Raw genomic sequence first — 13169 nt, forward strand, 5'->3', positions numbered from 1 at the left:
GAGAGAATTGGGGAGGAGATTTAGTATAATGTACACAGTATTTATTAGAGTCAAAGACTTCAGGGGAGATATAGGAAAATGTAAATAGTATTTATTAGAGTCAGAGACTTCGGGGGAGATGTAGAATAATGTAAATAGTATTTATTAAAGTCAGAGACATCGGGGAGATATAGGATAATGTTAATAATATTTATTAGAGTCAGAGACTTCAGGGGAGATGTAGCATAATGTAAATACTATTTATTAGAGTCAGAGAATAGGAGAGGAGATGTAAGATAATGGAAAGAGTATTTATTAGACTCAGAGACTTGGGGAGGACATGTAGGATAATCTAAATGGTGTTTATTAGAGTTAGTGAATTGGGGAGGAGAAGTTGGATAATGAAAATAGTATTTATTAGAGTCAGAGACTTGGGGAGGAGATGTAGGATAATGTAAGTAGTATTTATTAGACTTGGAGACTTGGGGAGGAGATGTAGGACAATGTAAATAGTATTTATTCGAGTCAGAGACTTCGGGGGGAGATGTAGGATAATGTAAAAAGTATTTATTAGAGATAGAGATTTGGGGAGGAGATGTAGGATAAGGGACATAGTATTTATTAGAGTCAGAGACTCGGGGAGGAGCTGGAGGATAATGTAAACAGTATTTATTACAGTCAGAGACTGTGGGGAAATGTAGGATAATGTAAATAGTATGTATTAGAGTGAGAGATTTGGGGAGGAGATGTAGGATAATGAAAATAGTATTTATTACAGTCAGTGACTTCGGGGGAAGATGTGGAATAATGTAAATAGTATCTACTAGAGTCAGAGAATTGAGGGGAGATGTTGGATAATGTAGATAGTATTTTTAAGAGTCTGTGTCTTGGGGAGGAGAATTAGGATAATGTAAAGAGGATATATATTGGGGTCAGAGATTTCAGGGGTGATGTAGCATAATGCAAAAAGCATTTATGAGAGTTAGACACTAGGGAAGGAGATGTAGGAAAATGCACATAGTATTTATAAGAGTCAGAGCATTGGGGAGGAGAATTAGTATAATGTAAACAGTATTTATTAGAGTCAGAGACTTCGGGGGAGATGTGGGATAGTGTAAATAGTATTTACTAGAGTGAGAGACTGCGGGGGAGATGTAGGAGAATGTAAATAGTATTTATTAGGGTGAGAGACTTTGAGGGGAGATGTAGAATGATGTAAATAATATTTACTAGAGTCAGAGTTGAGGGGAGATGTAGGATAATGTAAATAGTATTTATTAGAGTGAGAGACTTGGGGAGGAGATGTAGGAAAATTTAAATAGTATTTATTACAGTCAGCGACTTCAGGGAAGTTGAGGAATAATGTAAATACTATTTACTAGAGTCAGAGAATTGAGGGGAAATGTAGCATAATGTAAATTGTGTTTATTAGAGTCAGAGACCTGGGCGGGGGGGAGATTTAGGATATTGTAAAGAGTATTTATTAGAGTCAGATATTTCAGGGGAGATGTAGCATAATGTAAAAAGAATATATTAGAGTTATACACTAGGGGAGCAGATGTAGGATAATGCACATAGTATTTATAAGAGTCAGAGAATTGGGGAGGAGATTTAGTATAATGTACACAGTATTTATTAGAGTCAGAGACTTCAGGGGAGATATAGGAAAATGTAAATAGTATTTATTAGAGTCAGAGATTTCGGGGGAGATGTAGAATAATGTAAATAGTATTTATTAAAGTCAGAGACATCGGGGAGATATAGGATAATGTTAATAGTATTTATTAGAGTCAGAGACTTCAGGGGAGATGTAGCATAATGTAAATACTATTTATTAGAGTCAGAGAATAGGAGAGGAGATGTAGGATAATGGAAAGAGTATTTATTAGACTCAGAGACTTGGGGAGGACATGTAGGATAATCTAAATAGTGTTTATTAGAGTTAGTGAATTGGGGAGGAGATGTTGGATAATGAAAAGAGTATTTATTACAGTCAGAGACTTGGGGAGGAGATGTAGGATAATGTAAATAGTATTTATTAGACTTGGAGACTTGGGGAGGAGATGTAGGACAATGTAAATAGTATTTATTCGAGTCAGAGACTTCGGGGGTAGATCTAGGATGATGTAATTACTACTTATGAGAGTCAGAGATTCGGGGGGAGATGTAGGATAATGTAAAAAGTATTTATTAGAGATAGAGATTGGGGAGGAGATGTAGGATAAGGGACATAGTATTTATTAGAGTCAGAGTCTCGGGGAGGAGCTGGAGGATAATGTAAATAGTATTTATTACAGTCAGACACTGCGGGGGAGATGTAGGATAATGTAAATTGTATTTATTAGAGTGAGAGATTTGGGGAGGAGATGTAGGATAATGTAAATTGTATTTATTACAGTCAGTGACTTCGGGGGAAGATGTGGAATAATGTAAATAGTATCTACTAGAGTCAGAGAATTGAGGGGAGATGTAGGATAATGTAGATAGTATTTTTTAGAGTCTGAGTCTTGGGGAGGAGATTTAGGATAATGTAAAGAGGATATATATTGGGGTCAGAGATTTCAGGGGTGATGTAGCATAATGCAAAAAGCATTTATGAGAGTTAGACACTAGGGGAGGAGATGTAGGAAAATGCACATAGTATTTATAAGAGTCAGAGCATTGGGGAGGAGATTTAGTATAATGTAAACAGTATTTATTAGAGTCAGAGACTTCGGGGGAGATGTGGGATAATGTAAATAGTATTTACTAGAGTGAGAGACTGCAGGGGAGATGTAGGAGAATGTGAATAGTATTTATTAGGGTGAGAGACTTTGAGGGGAGATGTAGAATGATGTAAATAATATTTACTAGAGTCAGAGTTGAGGGGAGATGTAGGATAATGTAAATACTATTTATTAGAGTCAGTGACTACAGGGGGAGATGTGGGATAATGTAAAATGTATTTATTAGAGTTAGAGACTTGGGGAGGATAATGTAAAGAGTATTTATTAGAGTCAGAGTCTTCAGGGGTGATGTAGGATAATATAAATAGTATTTATTAGATTGAGAGTTTGGGGGAGATGTAGGATAATGTTAGGAGTATTTATTGGAGTCAGAGACTTGGAGGAAATGTAGGATAATGTAAATGGTGTTTATTAGAGTGAGAGAATTGGGGAGGAGAAGTAAGATAATGTAAATGGTATTTCTTAGAGTCAAAGACTTGGGGAGGAGATGTAGGATAACGTAAATAGTATTTATTAGAGTCAGAGACTTGGGGGGGGGTTGAGATTTAGGATATTGTAAAGAGTATTTATTGGAGTCAGAGATTTCAGGGGAGATGTAGCATAATGTAAAATGAATTCATTAGTGTTAGACACTAGGGGAGGAGATGTAAGATAATGCACATAGTATTTATATGAATCAGAGAATTGGGGAGGAGATTTACTATAATGTAAACAGTATTTGTTAGAGTCAGAGACTTCAGGGGCAATGTAGGAAATTGTAAATAGTATTTATTAGAGTCAGAGACTTCGGGGGAGATGTCGTATAATGTAAATAGTATTTATTAGAGTCAGAGACATCAGGGGAGATCTTGGATAATGTAAATAGCACTTATTAGAGTCAGAGACTTCAGGGGAGATGTAGCATAACGTAAATACTATTTATTAGATTCAGAGACTGGGGCAGGAGATGAAGGATAATAGAAATAGTATTTATTAGAGCCAGAGACTTTGGGGGAGATGTAGGATCATGCAAATTGCATTTATTCCAGTTAGAGGATTTGGGGGAGATGTAGTGTATTGCAAATATTATTTATTAGAGTTAGAGACTTGGGGAGGACATGTAGGATAATGAAAATAGAATTTAGGAGAGACAGAGACTTGGGGAGGAGCTTTAGGATAATGTAAATAGTATTTATTACAGTCAGAGACTGCGGGGGAGATGTAGCATAATGTAAATACTATTTATTAGAGTCAGAGAATAGGAGAGGAGATGTAGGAGAATGGAAATAGTACTTATTAGACTCGGAGACTTGGCAGGACATGTTAGATAATGTAAATGGTGTTTATTAGAGTTAGAGAATTGGGGAGGAGAAGTTGGATAATGAAAAGAGTATTTATTACAGTCAGAGACTTGGGTAGGAGATCTAGGATAATGTAAATAGTATTTATTAGACTTGGAGACTTGGGGAGGAGATGTAGGAGAATGTAAATAGTATTTATTCGAGTCAGAGACTTCGGGGGTAGATCTAGGATAATGTAAATACTACTTATGAGAGTCAGAGTCTTCGGGGGGAGATGTAGGATAATGTAAAAAGTATTTATTAGAGATAGAGATTTGGGGAGGAGATTTATGATAAGGGACATAGTATTTATTAGAGTCAGAGTCTCGGGGAGGAGCTGGAAGATAATGTAAATAGTATTTATTACAGTCAGAGACTGCGGGGGAGATGTAGGATAATGTAAATTGTATTTATTAGAGTGAGAGATTTGGGGAGGAGATGTAGGATAATGTAAATTGTATTTATTACAGTCAGTGACTTCGGGGGAAGATGTGGAATAATGTAAATAGTATCTACTAGAGTCAGAGAATTGAGGGGAGATGTAGGATAATGTAGATAGTATTTTTTAGAGTCTGAGTCTTGGGGAGGAGAATTAGGATAATGTAAAGAGGATATATATTGGGGTCAGAGATTTCAGGGGTGATGTAGCATAATGCAAAAAGCATTTATGAGAGTTAGACACTAGGGGAGGAGATGTAGGAAAATGCACATAGTATTTATAAGAGTCAGAGCATTGGGGAGGAGATTTAGTATAATGTAAACAGTATTTATTAGAGTCAGAGACTTCGGGGGAGATGTGGGATAATGTAAATAGTATTTACTAGAGTGAGAGACTGCAGGGGAGATGTAGGAGAATGTGAATAGTATTTATTAGGGTGAGAGACTTTGAGGGGAGATGTAGAATGATGTAAATAATATTTACTAGAGTCAGAGTTGAGGGGAGATGTAGGATAATGTAAATAGTATTTATTAGAGTGAGAGACTTGGGGAGGAGATGTAGGAAAATGTAAATAGTATTTATTACAGTCAGCGACTTCAGGGAAGTTGAGGAATAATGTAAATAGTATTTACTAGAGTCATAGAATTGAGGGGACATGTAGGATAATGTAAATTGTGTTTATTAGAGTCAGAGATTTGAGGGGGTGAGATTTAGGATATTGTAAAGAGTATTTATTAGAGTCAGATATTTCAAGGGAGATGTAGCATAATGTAAAAAGAATATATTAGAGTTATACACTAGGGGAGCAGATGTAGGACAATGCACATAGTATTTATAAGAGTGAGAGAATTGGGGAGGAGATTTAGTATAATGTACACAGTATTTATTAGAGTCAAAGACTTCAGGGGAGATATAGGAAAATGTAAATAGTATTTATTAGAGTCAGAGACTTCGGGGGAGATGTAGAATAATGTAAATAGTATTTATTAAAGTCAGAGATATCGGGGAGATATAGGATAATGTTAATAGTATTTATTAGAGTCAGAGACTTCAGGGGAGATGTAGCATAATGTAAATACTATTTATTAGAGTCAGAGAATAGGAGAGGAGATGTAAGATAATGGAAAGAGTATTTATTAGACTCAGAGACTTGGGGAGGACATGTAGGATAATCTAAATGGTGTTTATTAGAGTTAGTGAATTGGGGAGGAGAAGTTGGATAATGAAATGTGTATTTATTACAGTCAGAGACTTGGGGAGGAGATCTAGGATAATGTAAGTAGTATTTATTAGACTTGGAGACTTGGGGAGGAGATGTAGGACAATGTAAATAGTATTTATTCGAGTCAGAGACTTCGGGGGTAGATCTAGGATAATGTAAATACTACTTATGAGAGTCAGAGTCTTCGGGGGGAGATGTAGGATAATGTAAAAAGTATTTATTAGAGATAGAGATTTGGGGAGGAGATTTATGATAAGGGACATAGTATTTATTAGAGTCAGAGTCTCGGGGAGGAGCTGGAAGATAATGTAAATAGTATTTATTACAGTCAGAGACTGCGGGGGAGATGTAGGATAATGTAAATGGTATTTATTAGAGTGAGAGATTTGGAGAGGAGATGTAGGATAATGTAAATTGTATTTATTACAGTCAGTGACTTCAGGGGAAGATGTGGAATAATGTAAATAGTATCTACTAGAGTCAGAGAATTGAGGGGAGATGTAGGATAATGTAGATAGTATTTTTTAGAGTCTGAGTCTTGGGGAGGAGAATTAGGATAATGTAACGAGGATATATATTGGGGTCAGAGATTTCAGGGGTGATGTAGCATAATGCAAAAAGCATTTATGAGAGTTAGACACTAGGGGAGGAGATGTAGGAAAATGCACATAGTATTTATAAGAGTCAGAGCATTGGGGAGGAGATTTAGTATAATGTAAACAGTATTTATTAGAGTCAGAGACTTCGGGGGAGATGTGGGATAGTGTAAATAGTATTTACTAGAGTGTGAGACTGCGGGGGAGATGTAGGAGAATGTAAATAGTATTTATTAGGGTGAGAGACTTTGAGGGGAGATGTAGAATGATGTAAATAATATTTACTAGAGTCAGAGAGTTGAGGGGAGATGTAGGATAATGTAAATAGTATTTATTAGAGTGACAGACTTGGGGAGGAGATGTAGGAAAATGTAAATAGTATTTATTACAGTCAGCGACTTCAGGGAAGTTGAGGAATAATGTAAATACTATTTACTAGAGTCGGAGAATTGAGGGGAGATGTAGGATAATGTAAATTGTGTTTATTAGAGTCAGAGACCTGGGCGGGGGGGAGATTTAGGATATTGTAAAGAGTATTTATTAGAGTCAGATATTTCAGGGGAGATGTAGCATAATGTAAAAAGAATATATTAGAGTTATACACTAGGGGAGCAGATGTAGGACAATGCACATAGTATTTATAAGAGTGAGAGAATTGGGGAGGAGATTTAGTATAATGTACACAGCATTTACTAGAGTCAAAGACTTCAGGGGAGATATAGGAAAATGTAAATAGTATTTATTAGAGTCAGAGACTTCGGGGGAGATGTAGAATAATGTAAATAGTATTTATTAAAGTCAGAGACATCGGGGAGATATAGGATAATGTTAATAGTATTTATTAGAGTCAGAGACTTCAGGGGAGATGTAGCATAATGTAAATACTATTTATTAGAGTCAGAGAATAGGAGAGGAGATGTAGGATAATGGAAAGAGTATTTATTAGACTCAGAGACTTGGGGAGGACATGTAGGATAATCTAAATGGTGTTTATTAGAGTTAGAGAATTGGGGAGGAGAAGTTGGATAATGAAAATAGTATTTATTAGAGTCAGAGACTTGGGGAGGAGATGTAGTATAATGTAAGTAGTATTTATTAGACTTGGAGACTTGGGGAGGAGATGTAGAACAATGTAAATAGTATTTATTCGAGTCAGAGACTTCGGGGGTAGATGTAGGATAATGTAAATAGTATTTATTCGAGTCAGAGACTTCGGGGGGAGATGTAGGATAATGTAAAAAATATTTATTAGAGTGAGAGCCTTGGGGAGGCTAATGTAAATAGTATTGATTAGACTCGGAGACTTGTGGAGGAGATGTAGGATAATATAAATAGTATTTATTCGAATCAGAGACTTCGGGGATAGATGTAGGATAATGTAAATACTATTTATTAGAGTCTGAGACTACAGGGGGAGATGTAGGATAATGTAAAATGTATTTATTAGAGTTAGAGACTTGGGGAGGATAATTTAAAGAGTATTTATTAGAGTCAGCGTCTTCGGGGTTGATGTAGGATAATATAAATTGTATTTATTAGATTGAGAGTTTGGGGGAGATGTAGGACAATGTAAAGAGTATTTATTGGAGTCAGAGACTTGGAGGAAATGTAGGATAATGTAAATGTTGTTTATTAGAGTTAGAGAATTGGGGAGGAGAAGTAAGATAATTTAAATGGTATTTCTTAGAGTCAAAGACTTGGGGAGGAGATGTAGGATAACGTAAATAGTATTTATTAGAGTCAGAGACTTGGGGGGGGGGGTGAGATTTAGGATATTGTAAAGAGTTTTTATTGGAGTCAGAGATTTCAGGTGAGATGTAGCATAATGTAAAATGAATTCATTAGTGTTTGACACTAGGGGAGGAGATGTAAGATAATGCACATAGTATTTATATGAATCAGAGAATTGTGGAGGAGATTTACTATAATGTAAGCAGTATTTGTTAGAGTCAGAGACTTCAGGGGTGATGTAGGAAATTGTAAATAATATTTATTAGAGTAAGAGACTTCGGGGGAGATGTAGTATGATGTAAATAGTATTTATTAGAGTCAGAGACTTCAGGGGAGATGTAGCATAATGTAAATACTATTTATTAGATTCAGAGACTGGGGCAGGAGATGAAGGATAATAGAAATAGTATTTATTAGAGCCAGAGACTTCGGGGGAGATGTAGGATCATGCAAATTGCATTTATTCCAGTCAGAGGATTCGGGGGAGATGTAGTGTATTGCAAATATTATTTATTAGAGTTAGAGACTTGGGGAGGACATGTAGGATAATGGAAATAGAATTTAGGAGAGGCAGAGACTTGGGGAGGAGCTTTAGGATAATGTAAATTGTATTTATTACAGTCAGAGACTGTGGGGGAGATGTAGCATAATGTAATTACTATTTATTTGAGTCAGAGAATAGGACAGGAGATGTAAGATAATGGAAATAGTACTTATTAGACTCGGAGACTTCGCAGGACATGTTAGATAATGTAAATGGTGTTTATTAGAGTTAGAGAATTGGGGAGGAGTAGTTGGATAATGAAAAGAGTATTTATTACAGTCAGAGACTTGGGGAGGAGATGTAGGATAATGTAAATAGTATTTATTATACTTGGAGACTTGGGGAGGAGATGTAGGACAATGTAAATAGTATTTATTCGAGTCAGAGACTTCGGGGGTGGATGTAGGATAATGTAAATACTATTTATGAGAGTCAGAGACATCGGGGGGAGATGTAGGATAATGTAAAAAGTATTTATTAGAGTTAGAGACTTGGGAGGAGATGTAGGATAAGGGACATAATATTTATTAGAGTCAGAGACTTGGGGAGGAGCTGTAGGATAATATAAATAGTATTATTAGAGTCAGAGAATAGGAGAGGAGATGTAGGATAATGTAAATGGTATTTATTAGACTTGGAGTCTTGGGGCGGAGATGTAGGACAATGTAAATAGTATTTATTCGAGTCAGAGACTTCGGGGGGAGATGTAGGATAATGTAAAAAGTATTTATTAGAGATAGAGATTTGGGGAGGAGATGTAGGATAAGGGACATAGTATTTATTAGAGTCAGAGACTCGGGGAGGAGCTGGAGGATAATGTAAACAGTATTTATTAGAGTCAGAGACTGCGGGGGAGATGTAGGATAATGTAAATAGTATTTATTAGAGTGAGAGATTTGGGGAGGAGATGTAGGATAATGAAAATAGTATTTATTCCAGTCAGTGACTTCGGGGGAAGATGTGGAATAATGTAAATAGTATCTACTAGAGTCAGAGAATTGAGGGGAGATGTAGGATAATGTAGATAGTATTTTTTAGAGTCTGAGTCTTGGGGAGGAGAATTAGGATAATGTAAAGAGGATATATATTGGGGTCAGAGATTTCAGGGGTGATGTAGCATAATGCAAAAAGCATTTATGAGAGTTAGACACCAGGGGAGGAGATGTAGGAAAATGCACATAGTATTTATAAGAGTCAGAGCATTGGGGAGGAGATTTAGTATAATGTACACAGTATTTATTAGAGTCAAAGACTTCAGGGGAGATATAGGAAAATGTAAATAGTATTTATTAGAGTCAGAGACTTCGGGGGAGATGTAGAATAATGTAAATAGTATTTATTAAAGTCAGAGACATCGGGGAGATATAGGATAATGTTAATAGTATTTATTAGAGTCAGAGACTTCAGGGGAGATGTAGCATAATGTAAATACTATTTATTAGAGTCAGAGAATAGGAGAGGAGATGTAAGATAATGGAAAGAGTATTTATTAGACTCAGAGACTTGGGGAGGACATGTAGGATAATCTAAATGGTGTTTATTAGAGTTAGTGAATTGGGGAGGAGAAGTTGGATAATGAAAAGAATATTTATTACAGTCAGAGACTTGGGGAGGAGATGTAGGATAATCTAAATGGTGTTTATTAGAATTAGTGAATTGGGGAGGAGAAGTTGGATAATGAAAAGAGTATTTATTACAGTCAGAGACTTGGGGAGGAGATGTAGGATAATGTAAGTAGTATTTATTAGACTTGGAGACTTGGGGAGGAGATGTAGGACAATGTAAATAGTATTTATTCGAGTCAGAGACTTCGGGGGGAGATGTAGGATAATGTAAAACGTATTTATTAGAGATAGAGATTTGGGGAGGAGATGTAGGATAAGGGACATAGTATTTATTAGAGTCAGAGACTCGGGGAGGAGCTGGAGGATAATGTAAACAGTATTTATTACAGTCAGAGACTGTGGGGAGATGTAGGATAATGTAAATAGTATGTATTAGAGTGAGAGATTTGGGGAGGAGATGTAGGATAATGAAAATAGTATTTATTACAGTCAGTGACTTCGGGGGAAGATGTGGAATAATGTAAATAGTATCTACTAGAGTCAGAGAATTGAGGGGAGATGTTGGATAATGTAGATAGTATTTTTAAGAGTCTGTGTCTTGGGGAGGAGAATTAGGATAATGTAAAGAGGATATATATTGGGGTCAGAGATTTCAGGGGTGATGTAGCATAATGCAAAAAGCATTTATGAGAGTTAGACACTAGGGAAGGAGATGTAGGAAAATGCACATAGTATTTATAAGAGTCAGAGCATTGGGGAGGAGATTTAGTATAATGTAAACAGTATTTATTAGAGTCAGAGACTTCGGGGGAGATGTGGGATAGTGTAAATAGTATTTACTAGAGTGAGAGACTGCGGGGGAGATGTAGGAGAATGTAAATAGTATTTATTAGGGTGAGAGACTTTGAGGGGAGATGTAGAATGATGTAAATAATATTTACTAGAGTCAGAGAGTTGAGGGGAGATGTAGCATAATGTAAATAGTATTTATTAGAGTGAGAGACTTGGGGAGGAGATGTAGGAAAATGTAAATAGTATTTATTACAGTCAGCGACTTCAGGGAAGTTGAGGAATAATGTAAATACTATTTACTAGAGTCAGAGAATTGAGGGGAAATGTAGCATAATGTAAATTGTGTTTATTAGAGTCAGAGACCTGGGCGGGGGGGAGATTTAGGATATTGTAAAGAGTATTTATTAGAGTCAGATATTTCAGGGGAGATGTAGCATAATGTAAAAAGAATATATTAGAGTTATACACTAGGGGAGCAGATGTAGGATAATGCACATAGTATTTATAAGAGTCAGAGAATTGGGGAGGAGATTTAGTATAATGTACACAGTATTTATTAGAGTCAGAGACTTCAGGGGAGATATAGGAAAATGTAAATAGTATTTATTAGAGTCAGAGATTTCGGGGGAGATGTAGAATAATGTAAATAGTATTTATTAAAGTCAGAGACATCGGGGAGATATAGGATAATGTTAATAGTATTTATTAGAGTCAGAGACTTCAGGGGAGATGTAGCATAATGTAAATACTATTTATTAGTGTCAGAGAATAGGAGAGGAGATGTAGGATAATGGAAAGAGTATTTATTAGACTCAGAGACTTGGGGAGGACATGTAGGATAATCTAAATGGTGTTTATTAGAGTTAGTGAATTGGGGAGGAGAAGTTGGATAATGAAAAGAGTATTTATTACAGTCAGAGACTTGGGGAGGAGATGTAGGATAATGTAAATAGTATTTATTAGACTTGGAGACTTGGGGAGGAGATGTAGGACAATGTAAATAGTATTTATTCGAGTCAGAGACTTCGGGGGTAGATCTAGGATGATGTAATTACTACTTATGAGAGTCAGAGATTCGGGGGGAGATGTAGGATAATGTAAAAAGTATTTATTAGAGATAGAGATTGGGGAGGAGATGTAGGATAAGGGACATAGTATTTATTAGAGTCAGAGTCTCGGGGAGGAGCTGGAGGATAATGTAAATAGTATTTATTACAGTCAGACACTGCGGGGGAGATGTAGGATAATGTAAATTGTATTTATTAGAGTGAGAGATTTGGGGAGGAGATGTAGGATAATGTAAATTGTATTTATTACAGTCAGTGACTTCGGGGGAAGATGTGGAATAATGTAAATAGTATCTACTAGAGTCAGAGAATTGAGGGGAGATGTAGGATAATGTAGATAGTATTTTTTAGAGTCTGAGTCTTGGGGAGGAGATTTAGGATAATGTAAAGAGGATATATATTGGGGTCAGAGATTTCAGGGGTGATGTAGCATAATGCAAAAAGCATTTATGAGAGTTAGACACTAGGGGAGGAGATGTAGGAAAATGCACATAGTATTTATAAGAGTCAGAGCATTGGGGAGGAGATTTAGTATAATGTAAACAGTATTTATTAGAGTCAGAGACTTCGGGGGAGATGTGGGATAATGTAAATAGTATTTACTAGAGTGAGAGACTGCAGGGGAGATGTAGGAGAATGTGAATAGTATTTATTAGGGTGAGAGACTTTGAGGGGAGATGTAGAATGATGTAAATAATATTTACTAGAGTCAGAGTTGAGGGGAGATGTAGGATAATGTAAATACTATTTATTAGTGTCAGTGACTACAGGGGGAGATGTGGGATAATGTAAAATGTATTTATTAGAGTTAGAGACTTGGGGAGGATAATGTAAAGAGTATTTATTAGAGTCAGAGTCTTCAGGGGTGATGTAGGATAATATAAATAGTATTTATTAGATTGAGAGTTTGGGGGAGATGTAGGATAATGTTAGGAGTATTTATTGGAGTCAGAGACTTGGAGGAAATGTAGGATAATGTAAATGGTGTTTATTAGAGTGAGAGAATTGGGGAGGAGAAGTAAGATAATGTAAATGGTATTTCTTAGAGTCAAAGACTTGGGGAGGAGATGTAGGATAACGTAAATAGTATTTATTAGAGTCAGAGACTTGGGGGGGGGGTTGAGATTTAGGATATTGTAAAGAGTATTTATTGGAGTCAGAGATTTCAGGGGAGATGTAGCATAATGTA

The sequence above is a fragment of the Carcharodon carcharias genome, chromosome 4 (genome assembly GCF_017639515.1).
Source record: "Carcharodon carcharias isolate sCarCar2 chromosome 4, sCarCar2.pri, whole genome shotgun sequence".
In the NCBI taxonomy this organism is placed as follows: domain Eukaryota; kingdom Metazoa; phylum Chordata; class Chondrichthyes; order Lamniformes; family Lamnidae; genus Carcharodon; species Carcharodon carcharias.